Source organism: Dasypus novemcinctus, chromosome X (assembly GCF_030445035.2).
Source record: "Dasypus novemcinctus isolate mDasNov1 chromosome X, mDasNov1.1.hap2, whole genome shotgun sequence".
NCBI lineage: Eukaryota > Metazoa > Chordata > Mammalia > Cingulata > Dasypodidae > Dasypus > Dasypus novemcinctus.
This window is the reverse complement of record NC_080704.1, coordinates 25,364,736-25,387,737: the sequence shown is the minus strand read 5'-3', so window position 1 is coordinate 25,387,737 and position 23,002 is coordinate 25,364,736. Positions and strand designations below refer to the sequence as shown.

The following is a 23,002-nucleotide window of genomic DNA, read 5'->3' as shown; positions in this document are numbered from 1 at the left end:
TGTTTTCTCACACATTCTCCTTTAATACCTGTACCTGGGTGGGACACTATGGGAAGAAGGTTGTACTGACAAGAAGAGCAGAACTCTACCTAAACAGAGCCCTTGCTTGCAGAACAAGGCTTTCAAATGAGCTTTTTGTAATCAGTCTTTTCTTTCCCAGAAGCAAGTTGCCTGCTGCTATATTTGCACAGTAACTGGTAGCGTTTTAAAGATGCTCTTTTACTTGTAAGTCAGATGGCACATTTTAAATCATCTCTTCTTGTAAAATGCCATGATAGAGAGTGTTATATAAATTCAAGGCATGTACAATACTATGCACAGTTTTTATTGAATAAAAATAGATCTTAGAGTCATATAGTTAGTGTCTCCACAATCCCATAATAACCCATGAAATATGAAACCCTCCAGTGGTTAGGCAAGTTGTTCCAGCTCCATTACACCAAGCATCCGGCATACAGATAAATCATTTAGATGCTTGATTACATTGTTTTCACATTTGGTCTGGTGCTATGGCTTCATGGACATAAATCCCTGGAACCCCAATGATTCTCTCAAAATGTTGCATTTCTTTCTGAGGAAAAATATTCACTTCAAGTTACTTTCCAACATTGCCAGACTGCTTGGCAGAAACCTTAACTGTGTTCCATGTCCATGTTAATTGATCACAGAGCAAATAATACCAGGCTAATTTAAAGATGAGGAAATGTTTTAACAAGAACTTTGAGACTGTCCTGAAATGATATTAAGCACTGCAGTGTCATGCTGAACCTGGATATTCTGGAAATATAAAGTCTGTGTTATTTTCAGAAAATAACTTGAAAAACTATTTTGGACCATCTAATGAGATATTGCCAGATATTACATTTTGTGAACCTGAAGAGGTTAGATGATTTTTCTTCTTGTCCACTCCAGTTCTTTTCAAGTGTTTTAAGCCTGCGTGGATTTCCTTGGCATCTCAGTATGTGGCTTTTCTAGGACTGGCTGATGGTACTGCTGTGAAATGTGATTAGGGAATTAGAGAGAGAAAGAACGAGAGAGAAGTTAGCTGAAGGTCATAACCAATTAGATGAAAATTCAGATGAAAACTAAGGCTACTGGGCTACTCAAATAGAGTAATGCATAATTGTCCAAACTTTTTGAAAGATATTTAGAATGTAATTTCATTGTGCATTTTCATTAAATTGAAAAATGGCAGAAATATCAAGTGTACCCAGACACCCAAATACATATATCTCCATGGCAAATCAGTTCCCTACTTGCAGATGAGGGGTAGAGGAAATGGGTTGACATTGGAATAGGGGTAGAGTATAGCTTACATCATCATCACTACATACCTCAGTGGGTAAGAGAAGCTCATCTCAAGGTATGACCCTTTAGCTATCAATCCTAGTAGCCTTATAGACCTGAGAACAGTGATGTAAATTCTCCCATATTCTCTTATTTAATAGAAAAAATAGAAGGACAGCCATCTCTTGAGACTAGAGTTTGCTTCAACCTACTGTAGGAGGATTAGGTTCTTTGCTTATTTTTCTAATGGGCTGACGTAAAATGCTGCTTTTCCCCAGTTTAAAATTATATTGCAAATATTCCCTATTAGCATATAACAGTATAACAACAATTTAATTGTTTTGAAAGGCAAACTGCAGAATAAACAACTGTCCACAAAATTGGATCCTTTTCTCATGTATTACTTTAATTACAGTCCTTTTAACAGTTTCACCAATTGTGCCTCCTATTTTTCTTAAAAGCAGTATAATTGTATATAAATAATTCAAGCAAAGATGTGACCAAGAAGGTTCAGAAGCGTTTGGCTGGTACTAGTGAACCCAGAATGAATAATAGCTAATATTTAATATTAAACTCCATAACCAAAGGTGAAAGTATAATAATGTAAGTCTCTGGCATTAAAGAGGAAAAGATAGGCTTATCCCACCAGAAGAAATTGCTTCACTTGGAATCGACCACAAATGGTGGGAAAAAAGAATCAAAGAATTAACATAAAATCCTCCACTGGAAATTGGAAATGTGAAGTTCAGGCAGTGTTCAGTGATTTGGCCTACATCACACACAACAAAGGTCTATGATGAAGGTGGATTTTATAGACCTGTTTTTTCCCCTCTGCCTGGGTTATAGAATGCTTTGTAAATTTAGACTGTGTTGTGTCTCAGAAGTTCATCGAGGTATCCAAATACTTCTGAGCTAGAACTTCTAAAAGAAGATAAAGCAGTCAAATACATCCATAGAAAATAGAAAAACTAAATTACACATCCATTCTGTGAAAGGAACTCTTCAGCAGCTATGAGTCATAAACTGAAAATTATTTTTATATTTAACTGCAAGAAAACTAAATCCAAATTAAAATAATTTAGTATTATTATTTTTACACATTAAACAAATATCTTTAGTCTATTCATGTCAACCTATTTTGAGTTTTTTTTTTACGTTAGGACATCAATTTACTGGCACACAGATATGGAAAACATATGAATGTCGCTATAATTGCAAAAAAAGAAAACATTCATTAGAATATGCATGATTATTTAGTTGTCCTTCTTCATTTCATAAGAAACTAAGAATCAGACTGGGTATAACATCTTCCGATGTGATCCTCTTAGATCTGCCTAAGTTTAGGAGAGTTTAGATTTCATCATTGTGCATATGGTCAGTTATTATTTGACTTTTTGTTGAAGTATAACATGTATGAAAAATCATAAATATTGGGCTCAATGAGTTATCAAAAACTGAATACACCCAAGTAACTAAAACTCAGATCATGAAAGCAAAATTTCCAGCCTCTTAGAAGCTTCCATGATGGCCCCCTCAATTAGGATCCCTCTATCTCCCCAAAAGTTAACCACCATCTTAAATTCCAAGAACATAGATTACATTTGCTTGTTCTTGATCTTAATCAAATTACAATCATACAGTATCTGTTCTTTACTGACTGACTTCTTTTGGACAACATTACTTACCCATTCTATAGTTGATGCGCATAGGTTGGTGTTTTTCCCCAGTCTTTAATTATTTCAAATAAAGTTACTATGAACATTTCTGTACATTTCTGTACATGACATTTCTGTACAAATATGTGTACATTTCTATTGGGTAGGTACCTAAGATTGGAATTTCTGGGTCATGGGATCTGCATGTGATTATCTTTAATAGACACTAAGTTTTCCAAAGTCTTTGAGCCATTTAAAACTCCCTCCTGCAGTGTATGAGTAATGTCCCTTGGTCCACATTCTTACCTAACTTTTATATTTTAAGGTTATTTTAAATTTTAACCATGCTGATAGGTGTTGAGATGTTTCATTTTGCCCTTTTTAAGTTTGTTGACCATATGGATATCTTCTTTTTTAAAGTGCCCAGTTAAGTCTCTGGTCTGATTTTCTGTTAGATTGTCTTTTTTAAAAAAATTGATCTATTGGTGCTTATTTTATATTCTGGATGCAAACCTTTGATTGGCAATATAGTAAATTTCTTCTCAATTTTTTATCTTTTTACTCTCTTTATGAATAGAAATCTTTGCTTTTTTAAATTTAAAAATTTATTTTTTATATCAAGGTTACAAGATGCTCAATTAACACAAGAATAAATATATTTTGGTCAGTGGTTACACTCCTCTCCCCCATTTTGGTTCATTCCTTAATTTTTTTAAAGATTTATTTTATTTATTCCGCCCCCCCCCCAATCCTTCATTGTCTGCTCTCTGTGTCCATTCACTGTGTGTTCTTCTGTGTGTGCTTGTCTTCTCTTTAGGAGGCACTGGGGAACAATCCTGGGACCTCCTGGAGTGGGAGAGAGGTGCTCAATCTCTTGTGCCACCTCAGCTCCCTGGTCTGCTGCATCTCTTATTGTCTCTCCTCTGTGTCTCTTTTTGTTGTGTCATCTTGCTGTGTCAGCTCTCTGCTCAGGCCAGCTTGCCATGTGGGCCAGCACTCCTGGGCAGGCCAACACTCTGCTCAGGCCAGAACTCTGCTCAAGTTAGCTTGCTGCACAGGCCGGCACTCCACTCAGTTCAGCTTGCCATGCAGGCCAGCTTGCCTTCACCAGGGGATCCCAGGAATCAAACCCTGGATGTCCCATATGGTAGACAGGAGCCCAGTTACTTGAGCCACATCCACTTCCCTCATTCCTTAATCTTGATGGGATTTGTGATGATGTCTGCTCTGACTACTTCAGGCTGAGGAGGGATGTAGATATTATAGTGCTGCAGAATGGAGCTGTTTTGCAAAAGCAAGGAAGATACTCCTTGCTTTTGGGGTGGGACTGGTCCATCATTGTTGTTTTGTTAGATGTCCAGGGCAAGTCTGAAAGAAGTAGGGAGTAGGAGTTGGCCAAGTATCTGCTAGGATTCAGGGCTCAAGAGCATATAAACAATCTGAAGACTTTAAGTCTCTGAGAAATATATTTAACAGATATATTGAAAATTATAGGTTCAGATAAAAGGAGTAGAAGAATCCTTTACATATACATGCCTATATACTATATAGGGGAAACAGATATTTATATATTCCCAGATAGGGCGTGCTGAGGGGGTGTTGATTTCCTGAGGCCATGTGGCTTGCCTGTGGTGTCTTGATATCCCTAGGGCCCTCAGGTGGCTTTGTTGACTGGTAGTTTGTGAAGTCTGGCTGAGACCTATATAAGCATAACCTCTGAAATGACCTTCCAATTCACGTTGAAATCTCTTAGCCATAAAAATTCGATTTTATTCAATATCTCCCCCTTTTGACCAAGGTTTATCTCCAAAGGCATCACTGATTAATACTTGGTAATAATCCCTCAGTTTTAGGGAGGCTCATCCCTGGGAGTGGTGTCCCACATCAGGGAAAAGGTAGTGAGTTTATTTTCAGAGTTTGGCTTAGAGAGAGACTACACTTGAGTAACAAGAGGGTTTTAAGAAGGTAACTCTTAGGCATTAATTATACTTAGGCTTAGTTTCATTATTACAGGAATAGGGTTCATAAATTGCAAACATTAAGATCAAGGGCTTGACTTATTGGCCTGTTTTCTTTTATTAGGTAAGACTTACATATTCCAGGGGTTTGTTTTTTTTTCTTTTGCCATATTATTTGAGAAAGTAACAGGTGTTTCCCAGGATGGAAGTTTAATATTTTGTTATATACTGTGTTGGCCTCTATCTATCCAGAAAACATACCTATGGCAAAAAATAATAATACATTTATATCCTATGAAAGTATCTAGCTATATAATTTTCAAGATGTTCAAAAGGCCCTGTCTGTCAGAACACCTGACTGTATCCCATCTTTACTTCTCATCAGGATTGTGTTAATTGACAGGTAGAGCAAAGTCATATACTTGCCTTGCTTCTCATGTAAAGTTCTTCCTCTTTCTACACCCCCACTTTTTTCTGAAGAGGAAGCTTTGGCCTGCAACTAGCAGGCCATGTACTTTCAGAGAAGCTTCAGAGTAAAACAGCATACCTGATAAAGAAATTTGGTTATGTGGAGTATAATATTTTTCTAAAAACAAAATATATAGGAAAGCGGCTGTGGCTCAATCAGATGAGCTCCTGTCTACCATATGGGAGTCCCTTGGTTAGCGTCCCGGGGCCTCCTTGTGAAGGCAGGCTCGCCCCGTACACTGTGGAGCACCGCCCAGCCCACAGACACAGCAGAGTTCTGAATCAGCAAGGTGACGCAACAAAAAAGAAGGGAGACAAGCGAGAACACAGAAGAGCCCACAGCAAATGGACACAGAGAGCAGACAGCAAGCAAGCCGTAAGGGGGGAGGGGAAATAAAATAAAATAAATACAGATACAGAAGAATATAGAGCAAATGGACACAGAGAGCAGACAGCATGCAAAAAGCCGCAAGAGGGGGTAATTTAAAAATAAAAATAAAATAAAATATGCAAAGGATACTTCTAGGAAGATGTTTGATTAGAGAGACACAGGACTCACTTCTCTCACAGAAAAATAGCTAGAGGACAGGCAGAAACAGCCTGGAAAACATGTTCTGGGGCTTAGGACACCAGGGGAAGGCTAGACACCACCAAGAAGAGAGAGGGGCATAGGAAAAGAATAGCGGTGGAAAGACCATGAGAGTAGAAGCTGCAGCAACAGCTGCTGACACCCCACCCCCCATCCTCCTAGCAGATAGTTTTGAATTCTCTGGCATGTGCCTACTGTAGAGGGGGTCCCAGGGATACACCTCTCTAAGAATCCAGAGAGAGAGGGATGCAGCCTAAGGCTGATTCAGCTTTTGGCCAGCAAATTTGGTCTGCTGTATCCCATGGGCACTTTGAGGCTGGGGGGCAGGGGGCACTGCACCATTTTTTGCCCTGGGAGCCAGTGGGGGACTATAAAGATCGAACCACTTCAATCACCCTCCCTACTGACTGGGTCTGGTTGTTGAGGATGCAGAGTAAACTAGTCTTTTCCTCTGGGCATATGAGATTATATTGGATTCAGAGGTTTATTTGATTACTTAATCACAGATAAAAGGCATGGCAAAGGACAAAGTTGAGGGTTTTTGATATTGGAGTTGTGATGTTGGAGTTTGATGCTGAAGCCTTAAGCTAGAGCCCTAAAGTAAGCTCACAGAGGAAACAGAAGCAAGCCCCAGGAAGAGAGAAACCTTGAGTCCAGAAAAAAGAAGCCTGAGGAAGGGAGGAACCCAGGAAGCCTGAATCCTCACAGATATCAGTAGCCATCTTGTGCCAACACATGATAACAGACTTTGGTGAGAGAATTAACTTATGCTCTATGGCCTGGTATCTGTAAGCTCCTACTCCAAAGAAATACCCTTTATAAAAACCAACTGATTTCTGGTATTTTGCATCAGCACCCCTTTGACTGACTAATACAACCAGCTACCACAAGATCCTGAAGATATTTTCCTACATTTTTTTCTAACATTTTATGGTCCTGGCTTTTATATGTAAGTGTTTGATCCATTTTGGATTGATTCTTGTATACAGAGTGAGGTAGGGGTCCACTTTCATTCTTTTTGTTATATCCAGTTCTCCCAGCACCACTGCTGGAGACTGTTGTGCCCCAGTAATGTGGACTTGGTAAGTTTGTCAAAACTAGTTGGCTGTAGATGTAAGGGAATTTTTTCCTTGATTTCCTCCAATTGCTTATGACTAGTGTATAGTGTATAGAAAAAAATATTTTTTGCGTGGTTGATCCTGCAAAGCCAGCTCTTTTTCATGAAGTCTCTTAGTTTCTGTTTATTTGTGAATATTTTAAACTCACTTTCATATTTGAAGGGCAATTTTGCTTGATAAATAATCTCAGCTGGCAGTTTTTCTCTTTCAGTATGCTCTGTAGTGTCACCTCCATGGTTTCTGATGAGAAATCCACACTAAGTTTTATTGGGTGTCTTTTGTATGAGATGGTTTGCTCATTCCTTACTCCTCTCAAAATATTCTCTTTATCTTTGATGATTGACATTCTAAGTAGTATGTGTCTTGGAGTAGATCTATTTCGATTTATTCTGATTGGGCTACTCTGTGTTTTTTGAACATGTAAATTCATTTCTTTCATGAGAGTTGGGAAATTTTCAGCCATTATTTCCTCACATACTCTTTCTGCCCCTTTTCCCTTCCTTCTGGAACTCCCATGACACGTATGTTGTTGTGCTTTGGGTTGTCATTCAATTTCCTGAGCTCCTGCACAATTTTTCCATACTTTCCTTTCTCTCTTCTCTCTATTCAATTTCAGTTGTTCTGTCTTGTGTATCACTTATTTTTCTATCTCACTTATTCCTTCTTCTGTCATTTCAAGTTTGCTGTTGTATGCCTCTAATATGATCTTGATAACACTATTATGTCCTTTATTCTTACAGGCTCTGTTATTTTTCTATTCAGGTTGTCAAATTCTTTTTTATGGTCACCCTGTGTCCTCTTAATGTCCTTTACCTCTTTAGTCATATTGGCTTTCAACTCATCAATTTGATTTAGAAGATTTATATGAACCTCTTTTGTTAGTTGTCTCAAATCCTGTCTCATTTGGGACTTAGATATATTCCTTGGTTTGGGGCATATCTTCCACTTTCTTAGCATGGCTTGTAATATTTTCCTGGTATCTAGGCATCTGATTATGATGGTTAGTTTACTCATGCTCAATTTCTCTCTTGTGTGGAGATTTCCTGGTAGGAGGCTGTGTGTTACTGCTATTATTTGACACTTGGCTCAACCTATTCTAGTTCTTTAGTATTATCCCTGTTTGGTTCCTCATATCTGGTCCATGGACCCAGTAACAGTTTGCAGACCCACTTCCAAGGGCCTTGGGGAGGAAGACTGTAAAGAGCCACAAAAGCTTCTCTTATTTATTGACTTTTAATTTATTCACAGGCACTTACTTGTTCAGCTAGCAGATGGTGCTCTTTGGCAGCCCTTCCCTTAGTGCCCTAAACTGTAAAACTTTTCTTCAGGCCATTTTTGCCTGTCCTCTAGCTGTTTTTCTCTGAGAGACGTGGATCCTGTGACTTACTAATCCCCCATCCTCTTTTCACTTTCTTGACAAACTTCTTTGAAGTGCCAAAATTTTTAATTTTAAGAAGGTCCCATTTATCTAATTTTTCTTTCATTGCTCATGTAAAGGTGTAAGGTTTATGAAACTGTTGCCAACAACAAGATTTCAAAGATGCTTCCATACATTTCTTCTAGGTGTTTAATGGTCTTGTCTCTTATATTTAGGTCTTTGGTCCATCTTGAGTTAATTTTTGTATAGGTTGTGAGATAGGGATCCTCTTTCATTCTTTGGACATGAATTTCCAATTCTCCATCACCATTTGTTGAAGAAACTATTCTGTCTCAGGTGAGTGGACGTGGCCGCCTTGTCAAATATCAGTTGCCTGTAGATATGTGGGTCTATTTCTGAACTCTTTTTTTTTAAGATATTTTTTTCTCTCGCCTTCCCCGCCCCCACCCAGTTGTCTGCTGTCTTTGTCCATTAGCTATGTGTTCTTCTGTGTCCGCTTTTATTCTTGTCAGCAGCACCTGGAATCTGTGTCTCATTTTGTTGTGTCATCTTGCTGTGTCAGCTCTCCGTGTGTGCGGCGCCATTCCTGGGCAGGCTGCACTTCGCCCTGGGCTGCTCTTGTTCATTTGACAATAAGTTTATCCTTATACCAATACCATGCAGTTTGGACCCCTGTAGCTTTGTAATATGCTTTAAAGTCAGGTAGCAGATTAGTACTCCAAATTCATTCTTATTTTTCAAGTTGTTTTTATATTTGCAGCCCCTTTCCCTTCCAAATAAGTTTGATAATTGGCTTTTCCATTACTTAAAAAAAAAGGCTGTTGATACTTCTATTGGGATCACATTGAACCTGTAAATCAAATTGGGTAGAATTGAAATTTAACGATATTTAGTCTTCCAATTCATCAACAAGGTCTTCGATTTTTTAGCACTGTTTTATAATTTTCTGTGTAAAATTCCTTTATATCCTTAAATTTATTCCTAGATATTTCTTTTAGTTGCTATTCTAAATTGAATTTTTTGTTATTTCCTCCTCCGATTGCTCATGATTAGTGTATAGAAACAATACTGATTTTTGAGTGTTGATCTTATATCCCACCGCTTTGCTGAACTTATTAGCTATGGTAGCTTTGTTACAGATTTTTTTTAGGGCTTTTTATATTTAAGATCATGTCATCTGTAAATTGTGAAAGTTTTATTTCTTCCTTTCCAATTTTGATACCTTTTATTTCTTTTTCTTGCCTTACTGCTCTGGCTAGACAGCAGGTATCCTTGTCTTGTTCTCTATCTTAGAGGAATTTTTAGGCTTTCATCACTCAGTATGATGTTAGCTGTGGCTTTGTCATATATGCCCTTTATCGTGTTGAGGAAGTTTCCTTCTATTCCTACTTTTCTAAGTGTTTTTATCAAAAAAGGATGCTGGCGGAATTGGATGTGGCTCAAGCAGTTGGGCTCCCATCTACCATATAGAAGGTTCAGGGTTCGATGCCCGAGGCCTCCTGGTGAGGGCCAGCTGGCCTGTGTGGCAAGTTGCCCCACGTGGAGTGCTGGCCTGCGCAGAGTACTGCCTCACGCAGGAGTGCTGGTCCACATGGAGAGCTGGCATAGCAAGATGACACAATGAAAAGAAACACAGAGGAGACACAATAAGAGACTCAGCAGACCAGGGAGCTGAGGTGGCACAAGAGAATGGTCATCTCTCTCCAACTCTGGAAGGTCCCAGGATCAGTTCCCAGTGACACCTAATGAGAATACAAGCAGACACAGAAAAACACACAGCGAATGGACACAGAAAGCAGACAATGGAGGTGGGTGGGAAGAAATAAATAAAATAAATCCTAAAAAAAAAAAATGAAAAGATGCTACATTTCATCAAATGCCTTTTCTGTATCAATTGAGATGATCATGTGGTATTTTCCCTTCCTTTTGTTAATGTGGTGTATTACATTAATTTATTTTCTTACATTAAATCACTATTGCATACCTGGGGGGATAACCCACTTGATCATGGTGTATAATTTGTTTAATGTATTGTTGGATTCAATTTGCAAGCATTTTATTGAGGATTTTTGCATCTAAGTTCATTGGAGAGATTGGTCTGTAATTTACTTTTCTTGTAGGATCTTTATCTGGCTTTGGTGTTAAGATGATATTGGCTTCATAGAATGAGTTAGGTAATGTTCCTTGTTATTCAGTTTTTTGGAAGAGTTTGAAAAGGATTGGTATTTGTTATTTTTGGAATGATTGGTAGAATTCATCTATGAGGCCATATGGTCCTGGGTTTTCTTTGTTGGGAGGTTTTTGATGACTGATTCAATCTCTTTACTTGTGAATGGACTGTTGAGTTCTTCTCTTTCTCCTATAGTCAGTGAAGGTTGTTTGTTTGCTTCTGGGAAATTGTCCATTTCATTTAAGCTGTCTAATTAGTTGACATAAAGTTGTTTATAGTATCCACTTATGATCCATTTTATTTTTGTGAAGTCAGTTGTCATGTCCCCTCACTCATTTCTGATTTTATTTATTTGCATCTTCTCTCTCTTTCCTTTGGTAGTCTAGCTAAGGATTTGTGAATTTTATTAATCTTTTCAAAGAACCATCTTTTGGTTTTGTTAATTCAATCTATTGTTTTCTCTCCCATTTCATTTATTTCTGCTTTAATCTTAATCTTTAATCTTTAATTTCTTTCCTCCTGCTTGCTTTTGATTTAGTCTGCACTCTCTTTTTCTAGTTCTTCCAGTTGTGCATTTAGGTCTTTACTTTTACCCCCTTTCTTTTTTTTAAATGCAAGCATTTAGGGGTATAAATTTCCCTCCCAGCACTGCCTTCAATGCATCTCATAAGTTTTGATATGTTGTGTTCTCATTTTCCTTCGTCTTGAGATACACGCTGATTTCCCATCAAAATTCTTCTTTGACTCATTGATTGTTTAAAGTGTGTTATGTTGGGAAGCAGACTTTGCCTAGTGGTTAGGGCGTCCGTCTACCACATGGGAGGTCCACGGTTCAAAACCCGGGCCCCCTTGACCCATGTGGAGCTGGCCCATGCGCAGTGCTGATGTGCACAAAGAGTGCCCTGCCATACAGGGGTGTCCCCCGTGTAGGGGAGACTCACGCACAAGGAGTGCACCCCATAAGGAGAGCCGGCCAGCGTGAAAGAAAGTACAGCCTGCCTAAGAATGGTGCCACCCACACGGAGAGCTGAAATAGATGACGCAACAAAAAGAAACACAGATTCCCGTGCCACTGATAACAACAGAAGCAGACAAAGAAGAAGATGCAGCAAATAGACACAGAGAACAGACAACCGGGATGGGGGGAGGGGAGAGAAATAAATAAATAAATAAATCTTTTTAAAAAAGTGTGTTATGTAACTTCCATGTATTTGTTGATTTTCCAGCTCTCATGTTTTGTGAACCAACATGGGGTCTCTTCCTGGTGAATGATCCATGTGCACTTGAGTATAATGTATATCCTACTGTTTTGAGGTGCAATGTTCTGTATATGTCTTTAGGTCTAGTTCATTTATTGTATTATTCAAGTACTCTTTTTCCTTATTGATCTTCTTTCTAGATGTTCTACTATTGATTAGAGTGGTGTATTGAAGTCTCCAACTGTTACTGTAGATGTGTCTATTTCTCTCTTCGGTTTTGCCTCATGTATTTTGAGGCACTGTGGTTAGGTGCATAACTACTTAAAATTGTTATATTTTTTTATCAGTGAATTGATCCTTTTATTAATTTGTGGTGTAGTTTGTCTCATATAACAGCTTTTGTCTTAAAATCTATTTTTGTCACTACTAATATAACTAACTCAGCTCTTTTTTTTAATCTCTATGTGCATAGATTATCTTTTCCCATCCTTTCATTTTCTATCTCTTTGTCTTTGGATCTAAATTGAGTCGCTTTCAAACATCATACAGTTGGATCATGGTTTTTTATCCATTCTGCCAATCTGTGTTTTTGATTGGAGAGTTTAGTCCATTAACATTCATATTTATTACTGTAAAGGCAATACTTACTTCAGCCACTTGTCCTTCCATTTTTATGCATCATATGTTTTTTTAGTTTCTCTTTTCTTTTATTGTAACCTCCTTTTCTGTATAGTTGATCATTTGTGATGGATCTGACTGATCCCTTTCTCATTTTTATTTCCATATATATTTTTCAATACGTTCTTTGTGGTTAGCCTGTGGTTTGTATTATACAGCCTACATCTATAAGCTACTAATTTGAAAAGATTCCAATTTAAGTTCATTAGCATACACATTCTCTGCTCCCTATCTCTGCTCTGTTTCTCTTATTTACGTCGTTTTTCTCACATTACCTCTTTACATTTTATGTGTCCATTATTATTCTGACACTCATGGACATTAATGAGTAGAATTGTGTATTGAGGATGTAGTATTATTGTTTTGTTTTGTTTTTTTAGTAAACAGTATACCATTTATGGTACGTGTTATTTCCATAAACTGTTTTCTAAGCATAACAAAATTTAATTTTTCTACCTGAAATCTCCATGATAGAAATTGCTTATTTAAAAAGCATTTCTAGTCAAGATTAAGTTCAACAGCTTAATGTTTAAATCAAATATACAGATGTCCACAAACAAGTTAGCATATAACTAACAATAATAGACAGATTCAGGGCCACCCTTTTCATTACCTGTACTGAAGATCTTCATTTCTTCACACTACTCCAGCCACTCTCTCTTTTTTTTTCCTTTTGAATTGCAGAACTTCTTTTTAATATTTCTTGCAGGGCAGGTTTTTTATTGACTAACTTTCTGGGGTTTTTTATCTGTGAATATTTTAAACTCTCTCATTTTTGAATGACAGTTTTGCCTGATAACGAATTTTGGGCTGGCAATTTTTTTCTTTCAGTACCTTAAATTTATCATACCATTGCCTTCTCATCTCCATGATTTCTGCCAAGAAATTGGCACTCAGTCTTATTGAGGATCCCTTGTATATAATGAATTGCTTGTTTCTTGTTGTTTTCAGAATTATCTCTTAATCTTTGGCATTTGACATTCTGATTAGTATGTGTCTCAGAGTAGGTCTATTAGGATTTTTTATATTTGGAATATGTTCTGCTTCTTGCACATGTATATTTGTCTTTCATAAGAGTTGGGATGTTTTTGGCCATTATTTCCCAAAATATTTGCTCTGCCCCTTTCCCTTCTTTTTTTTTCCTTCTGGGACACTCATGAATGCATATGTTTGTGCACTTTGTGATGTCTCTCAAATCCCTGAGATACTGATCATTTTTTTCTATTCTCCTCCCCCTCTTAAATAGCTGTATATTGGCAGTGGGCTGGAAAGGGTGATAGAGTTAGCATACACAGACAACACCATACACCAATGTCACAAAGGAGGTGAGAGTGACGGGAAAGAACAGCCTGGAACCCCAGGTGAGGCCCTTCCTCAAGAGTGAGTGTAGGAGGGGGCAGGGGTCTGGAGTGTCAAGGGGGTAGCCTTAGAACACCTCCACTCAGTAGGCATGGTTAGAGATGAAGAGGGACTCGATAGCTGCAGCCCTGGCCTGACCACTTGGGGTGTACTTTCCTTGGCAGATGAGGCTGTTGGCCAGGGCTTGCTTGACACACACTTTCTGGGCAACTTTCTGGTTCTCTTCTTCCCACTCCAGGCCTTCAGGGAAGAGGTCTGCATGGCACAGCTATAAGAGAAGGTCAGGGCCCACAACTTTGGCAGGGGGCACTTGTTGATGGCATTGAGGTTGATGGATGCCTCCTCCTCAGACTGGCCTCCAGAGAGGAAGGTGACTCCAGGGACAGCAGGGGGCACTGTGCAGTGCAGTGCTGTGACAACTGACATAGCAATCTGTTCAAAAGAAAACTTCTGGGTGCAGGCATGCCCTGGGGTCACCATATCGGGCTTCAGCAAACTGCCTTCCAGGTAGATGTGGTCACTCAGAGCCTTATAAACAGCAGCCAGCACCTTCTTGGTTACATACAGACAGCGCTTCAAGTCATGGTCCCCATTGGGGAGGATCTCTGGCTCCATGATGGGCACGATGCTATTCTGCTGGCAGATGCTGGCATGGTGGGCCAGCACATTGGTGTTCTCCTTGATGGCAAGGGCAGAGGGATTATGCTCCCTGATCTTCAGCACACAGCATCACTTGGCAAAGTCAGCTCCATCTTTCTTGTACTGGGCACAGTGCTCAGACAGCTCATTCAGCCCTTGGGTGGTGGTTTTGCCATTGTTCCTGCCAGGGGTACCACGCTCTTGTCTACCTTGATGCCTACAATGCCTCCCTTGGATTTGGTAACTTGGGGGAAGGGATGCCCATCATCTGTCTTCTGGTAAAACGTTTCAATGAAGATGATGACACAACCAATGCAGGGTTCACACAGTCAGTGGTGGTCAACAGCAGCTGGTGATAGAAGCGCCAATTCTCCTTGGTGTTCTTGGTGCCAATGGACTGCCACCACTTGGGGATGCTTCTGGTGAACTCATCTGCAACCAGGATGCACTTGCCCGGAGCCACAATTCACTGAGTCATGTAAAATAGCTCCTTCTTCTGCTCTGGGGTCACGCTGGGTGTGGGTAGGGCATAGTGGTTGTGGTGGAGGCGTCACTGGTGGTGGTGAGTTCCTGCACTTCAGAAGAAGTTTCTTCCTTGGAAATCCAGACTGAGGCCCTCCCTCTATTCTTTTCTTTATCAGTTCTTCAGATTGTATGATTTTTTTGTCCTTTTTTCTGGTACACTAATTCTCTCTTCTGCCTGTTCAGATCTGCTGTTGAATACCTCTATTGTTTTTTTTTTTTGAGAAGTTGTGACTTTACAAAACAATAATGCATTCCCATACATTGACCCACCACCAGCACCTTACATTATTGTGACACATTTGTTACAATTGATCTAAGAACATTATTATATAACTGCTATCTCTAGTCCATAGCTTATATTTGGTGTATTATTCCCACAGATGATTCTACTATTAACACCATGTATTAGTATTGTATATTTGTTATAGTTCATGAGAGAACATTTTCATATGTGTACTGTTAACAACAGTCCAACATTCACCATGGGATTTACTGCATTATAGGGTCCACTGCCTTTGTACAGTTCATCTAAAGTGTTCTCTCAGTGGCTCTCAGTTTCATCACAGAGATATGTTGTTATCAACTCAGTCCTTTTCAGAAATTTTTCATTACTCCAAAAGGAAAAATCCCGTATCCCGTTATATACCCCCATTATTGACCCTTAGAATTGATATACTACCTTCTTTACCATTGCTGTAATGTTTTATGTTACTATTAATTATAGTCTATACATGACATTAGTTGTATTTTACCATGTATCTCCATATTCTTAACACCTTGTAATAGTGGAACATTCTTGTGTTCATATTATTAACCACAATCATCATCTACCACCAAAATCACTATGTTATACAGTTCCTAGATTATCCTCTAGCTTTCTTTCAATTGACATTAACCTCCCTAGTCTATGGCATTATATTCACTATGTGTTACCATCAATTCTATCCATTTCCTCACATTTACAATCTACTTCATTAAACATCCTACATACATTCTGCAACACCTCCTGCTTCTCAAGCCACATTTTGTCTCCTAGTAACCTATATTGTAGACTCTAACTCCATGAGTTTACTCATTGTATATAGTTCATATTAGTAGACCATACAATATTTGTCCTTTTGTGTCTGGCTTATTTCACTCAATAGTATCCTCAAAGTTCATTCATGTTGTCATATGCATCCTGATTTAATTTCTTTTTAGAGCTGAAAAGTATTTCATTGTATGTATATATAATATTTGTTTATCCATTCATCGGTTGATGGACACTTGGGTTGTTTCCATCTTTTAGCAATTGTGAATAATGCCACCATGCACATCGGTGTGCAAATGTCTGTTCACACACTTGCTTTCATTTCTGAATATATTCCTAGTGGCAATCAGAGGGTGCACCATTTTACATTCCCACCAATAGTGAAGGAGTGTTCTAATTTGGCCACATCCTCTCTAGCACTTGTAGTTTTCTGTCTTTTTAATAATGCCATTCAGTAATGCATGTAATGATATCTCATTGTAGTTTTGATAGGCATTTCCCTAATAGTAATATTGAGCAGGTTTTCATGTGCTTTTTGACCATTTGTATTTTTCTTTGGAAAAATGTCTCAAGTCTTTTGCCCATTTTTTAATTGGGTTGCTTGTCTTTTTATCATTGAGTCGTGTAATGTCTTTATATAACAAGGAGATCAACCCTTTATTGGATATGTGGTTTCCAAAAAATTTTTCCTAATGAGTAGGCTGCCTTTTCACTTTCTTACCAAAGTCATTAGAAGCACAAAAGTATTAAATTTTCCTTACACTTTTCAGTTCTGGGACCCACCCTATCTTACAGCAGCTCACTTTTCCCCTTTTGTTTCTGTGAGGTTTTTCTCTCTCTGGTTTCTGAAGGGTATCCTGCTCCAGAGACTCATATGAGGTCAATGCAGAAAGGTCCGTTTTGCGTTTAGGTGGTCCAGTAAACAGAGACTGGATGTAGTGCATGCACCCTCTTGTCATCAGTTCTGCCCTAGTGTGTGTCTGTCTCTCTTTTTTATTTTTCCCCAGGAGTTCTTTTTTATGTGACACTCATCAGTGACTTGTGTTCTGTCCTGTGTCTCTGCATACTTGGTTCCCTCTGCCTGGATATGCGTTGGGTTCTACCTCACTTCTGTGAGCGGCTGGTGTAGTTGGCATCCACGGCAGGAGGGACCTGGGCATTGCTGCCTCTGTGCAGATTTCAAGCTGTGCAGGGAATGAGTAAGGGGGAGGGTTCCAGAGGGGTGGGTCTGGGAGGGACATCTCCTACCTAATCTTCAAGTATATTTTTCTTTTTCTTCAGTTCAGAGTTTGTGGAGTCCTTCTCCAATTTCTATCATCTTCCAGAGTTATAATCAGGTGGAATTCGTTCTTTTATTTGTTGATTCTGAGGGGACACTTTTCCAGGGAATTTCTTACATCTCCATGTTGATTACATCACTCTACCCTCAGGAAAATTTAAAGGACTGACTCATCTAGAATATTTTACTTTACCATAGTAAAATTAAGCTAAAAGTTCATAATGAAAAATATTATGGAACAATACCCATATGTACAGAAGTCACAAATGCACTAATAACCCATATGTCAAAGAACTCAAAATGACAATTAGAAAATATTTTGAACTGAATGATAATAAAATATGATATAGTAATACTTGGAAGATGCAGTTTCAAGTCAGGTTTAAAATAAAATCCATGGCCTTGATAGCATAAATTAAAAGGAAAATCTGATAATCAATTCTTGAACTTCCATTTTAAGCAATTAGAAAAATTAATTATATTATATGCAAAGAAAATAATTAATATTGATGTGATAAAAAATTAATAATGTAGAAAATAAGCATGAACTACAAAGAATCTGCAAGGCCAAAGTTAGTTCTATGGAAAGGCTAATAAAATTGATACTCTCCCTTGCAATATTATACATGATATATAAAGAAAAGGCAGGGAAAAAATCCCCAAACAGTAGGGGTGGAAAAGGCCATCGTGGGGGAAACAGACTTGGCCCAGTGGTTAGGGATTCCATCTACCACATGGGAGGTCCGCGGTTCAAACCCCGAGCCTCCTTGACCCGTGTGATGAGGTGGCCCACGCACAGTGCTGATGTGCGCAAGGAGTGCTGTGCCATGCAGAGGTGTCCTCGTGTAGGGGAGCCCAACATGCAAGGAGTGCACCCCGTAAGGAGAGCTGCCCAGCGCGAAAGAAAGTGCAGCCTGCCCAGGAAATTAGAGGGGATTCCCTTATACTCCACTTCTCTGCTACCAGTAACATCGTACATAAGTACAATACATTTGTCAGTGTTGATGAACAAATATGAAAGCATTGCTACTAACTGTGGTAAATGGTTTACATTATGGTTTACATTTTGCACCATATATTTTATAGGTTCTGACAAAATGTATAATGGCCTGTATCGGTCATTGGACAGATACAGAACATGGAGAACAATTCCAATGCCCAAAAGATGCCCTATGATTCACCCATTCTACCCTCCCCCTCCTCTTGGAATCTATGGCAACTGTAAGTTTCAATTTTTGAAGATTAAGGTTCATCATTACATGCATTAATATTGAGAGCTTGGCATACTGGTCTGTTTTCTTTTATTAGGCACTGCCTGTGTACTCAAGGTGTTCTTGCCCCTCTATTTGAGAATGTAGCAGAACTCCCCAGAATAGGAGTTCAATATTTTCTTGTTTATTGTGTGGGTCTCCACCCACTGAGATAACACCTTCTGCCAAGATTAACACATTTATATTCCATAGAAGCATGCCCAGGTACACCCTTTTCCACATATCCCTGTCCCCCAACACCAGGCCCGGTTTTGATCAGTGAAACATGGGCAATTCTAAAGATTTTTAAAAAGCTGAACCAAATATCAAAGAAGAACTTTAACACAAACCCAAGCAACAACAAACCCTAGGGAAGAGAGAAAAACTGACCAGAGTAAATTCATCAAGGCAATCAGATTCCTAGATGTCAGCAAAAAATTATAGGCCATACTAAGTAAAAGGACTATATAGCCCAGTAAAAGGAAAAAATAAAAATTGGAGGAGATGCAGAATTTGGAACAACTGATTAAAGACATCCAAACAAATCTCCTAAATCAATACAAGGAGGAAGGAAGAGATAAAGTATATTAAGAAGACACTATTTCCATTATAGATCAAGAAAAAGAAGGTCCTCGTTCTTTCTGTCTGTCTGGTGTGGCAGCCAAGATTGAATGGGGAAATACAAGAAATTCTAAAAACATGGGGAGGGGGAAATAATCTTTGCAACTCAGAAATAAACTTAAAAACAGCAACAACAACAACAAAAAAGACGACACTGGGTGGATGGGAAGATTTTAAAAGCATACATAGAAAAGTACAGAACTTATGGTAATGAAAGAGACAATAATTTTAAAATGCAGTAGAATCTACAACAGCAAATTTGAACAGGCAGAGGAGAGAGTTAGCTATTTAGACAACAGAATATCTGAAATTGTACAGACAGAAGAACAGATAGAGGAAAAATGGGAAAAAATTGAGCAGGGTCTCTAGAAATTGAATGATGTCATGAAATGCACAAACATATGTGTTATGAGTATCCCAGAGGGGGAAGAGAAGGGAAAAGGGCCAGAAGGTGTGTTTGAGGAAATAATGGCCACAAATTTCCCAACTCTTTCAAGGGAAATGAATATACATGTCCAGGAAGCACAGTGTATTCCAAACAAAATAAATCCTTACAGAATTGCTCCAAGATACATCCTAATCAGATTGTTTAATACTGAAGATAAAGAGAGAATCTTGAAAGCAGCAATAGAGAGGAAATCCACTACATATGAAGGATGCTTGGTAAGATTAAATGTTGAGATATTCTGCTGGTCCGAGTTGACCCTTTTATTCTAGGTCATTCTCTAGTTACATCATCAGCTGGTACTTGGTAGTAATCCCTCAGCACCAGGGAGGCTCATCCCTGGGAGTCATGTCCCACACTGGGGGGAAGGCAACACATTTACATGCTGAGTTTGGCTTAGAGACTGGCCACATTTGAGCAACACGGAGGTTCTCAGGAGGTAACTCTTAGGCACCCTGCAGCTCTAGTCCTTGTTCTTATTTCAGGTGCACACACTCACAAGCATAGTCATTAGTATCAAGGGCTCATTGTTGGACCTTCCTTCTTTTTTGGTCTTTGCCATTGCACTTGGGGGATTGTTGCTGTTCCTTTAGGGACTGTGATAGAGCTCCCCTGGCTAGGAACTCAGCACTCCCTCAGTTGTTGTTTTTAATTGTAACCACTATGAAAATATCCAAACATTATTATGTACCCTGGATATATGCCCTGTAGGACTCCCTGTCAACCATGTGTCCCCTGTCAATAACATCCCACACCAGTATTCCTCCCCTGCCATTCTTGAACCTCTCTGTGATCAAAAACTTCTTCAAAATTGAAACCCATTATATTGCCAGGTTCCGTTAATAGTAAAATGGAATATAGTGATGAGTTTAAAGGTTAGATATAGAATACATATTAACTTAGAAAAATTAAGGTAAAAATAAATTGGGGTATGAAAAAATTTAAAAATGCAAAAGCTTTGTTTCTGATGTTTTGCCTTCCATCTCTGCAATAAGTGTTGCCCTGTATGCAAATTGGCAAGGCAACTACTTCTGTCTTTTCCTCAGTGTCTACATCCTTTCTTTTTCTTTTTTTCCCTAATTATTAAAGTTTATCTTCACAAAAGTTTTAGATCACAGTAATTCATATATATAATATACAGTACTCCCACATATCCAACTTAAAACCCTTTTCCCTTCCACAGCAATAATCTTTTTACATATTCATACTATATTTACTGAAGCTGATGTACAGATATTAAGACACTAGCTTTCAAACAAGGTAACATTTGTGTTTACATTGTGGTTTATATTTTAGACTATACAATTTTCTAAATTTTTAGTTATCTTATGTTTTACATTATGATTTACATTTTAGCCTATCAGCTCCTATATCTTTTTGGTGTAATTTAACATGTCTTATATCCATCCTTGCATAACCTTGTGGAATACTTTTATTGCCCACACAGTCACATTGGTTCCATCTATTCAATACCTCTTTCCCCCTCCCCTTAGGGCCCACAGTGACAGTCAATCTTCATGGCTTGAAGCGCCATGTTCAGAGATACTTGCAACAGTGTTGAGGGCTTGACATGCTCAACTGCCCTAATGCACTGGGAGGCACCCATTTCTCTCGAGAGATACAATTCCCTCTATTTGAGAACATCAGTCCTCCCTAGGATGTGGGTATACCTTCACTCTCATTATATGGGTCTCTATCCAATGATATAACCCATATGGCAAAATGAGCACTCACTTACTCCCTAGGAGACTGTCCTGCATCGGATTATCCCCTTTTAGCATCTTAAACAGGTAGCCTTCCTTATTATATTTTTGAGAAAGTTTTCTCAGCATTATACTTTGAACCAAATACCTGACAATCTCCTATGTTTGTATGTTGCCCCACCCTCCCCCAAATTTCTTGGGCAATATTACCCATCCTCCCATCCCTAGCCCCCCTCAAGCCCGCAAAGCCCCACTCAAAGGTAACCCTATTCCCCCAATTTATCCCTTCCTTATACAAATACTTACCTCCAGCTTATCATAGATTTCACCAGGAGAAAAATGCTTTTTGACCTGAAAAAAGGGGGGAAATGGAAAGGACAAATGAGTTTATTTGACTGAGTCTCCAAAAAGAGCTGGGAGGTTATCAGAGGGGTTGCCCTTATGCACACCTGAGCAGAGTCCCAGAGACAGATAAAGTAGATACAACCCCAGGTAATGGTTCTTCTGAGGGCTACAGAGACCCACAGTTTCTATGGTCATGGCAGGTGGAGTTCAGTGCCATGTCATTTGGCCCTACTTTGGAGTTTGTGTTTCTAGTGATGGAGCTGGACTCAGATGTGATCTTTGTCCACAAGCCTCTCCTGTTAGTTTTACTGGAACTGTAGTTGGTGTTGGGGTTTAATGTATACCCAGGGGACCTGAATCTCTGGGCTGACCATGTGATAGCCAGGCCCTGAGCCTCAACAGACTTCAGCTCCTACACTCTGGTTTATTGGACTTACCACACTCAGCTAACATGGAGTTGAAGAAGGTCAACCACCACACCAGGGAGCCAAGAGTGCCTACAACCGAAAGCAGGAGCATTGCATCCAGCATTCATGTGGAATCTAAGCCCGCTCTTGATATAGATGTGGAGTGGGCACAACCATTCCAAGGTCCACAGGATGGAGGAATAGAGTATGGATTAGAGTGGACTTACTGATATTCTATTCATGAACTATTGTGATTAGTAATCGAAGAAAATGTGGCATTGTTGTGGAGAAAGTGGCCATGGTGGCTGCTGGGGGTAGGGAGTGGGAGGAAGAGATGTGATGTGGGGGCATTTTTGGGACTTGGAGTTGTCCTAGGTGGTGCTGCAGGGACAGTTACCGGACATTGTATGTCCTCCCATGGCCCACTGTGTGGATTGTGGGAGGGTGTGGGCTATGATGTGGACCATTGACCATGAGGTGCAGCAGTGCTCAGAGATGTATTCACCAAGTGCAATGAATGTCACATGATGATGGAGGAAGTTGTTGTTATGCAGGGAGGAGTGGGGTGAGGGGGGTGGGGTGTATATGGGGACCTCATATTTTTTTTAATGTAAGATTAAAAAAATAAATAAAGACAAAAAAATAAAAGTCAATGCATAAATGGAAAAAAAAGATTAAATACTGATTTCTCATCATAAGCCATGGAGGTGAGAAAGAGTTGTATGACATATTTAAAATATTGAAGGAGAAAAACTGCCAGTCAAGAATTCAGTATCTGGCAAAATTGTCCTTCAAAAATAAGGGAGGGATTAAAACATTCACAGATAAACAGAAACTAAGAGAATTCATCAGGAAGAGTCCTGCCCTATAAGAAATACTAAGAAGAGTTCTGCAGGCTG

General features: G+C 39.0%; 2 pseudogenes; both read right to left on the bottom strand.

Annotated features, from left to right (window-relative positions):
- LOC101418229 (DNA ligase 1 pseudogene) overlaps positions 1-10,462 on the bottom strand; it is an 87,343-nt pseudogene extending 76,881 nt beyond the window's left edge.
- A 3,479-nt stretch (positions 10,463-13,941) lies between these two features.
- LOC101417795 (fructose-bisphosphate aldolase A pseudogene) lies at positions 13,942-15,042 on the bottom strand (annotated as a pseudogene).
- Positions 15,043-23,002: the final 7,960 nt, after the last annotated feature.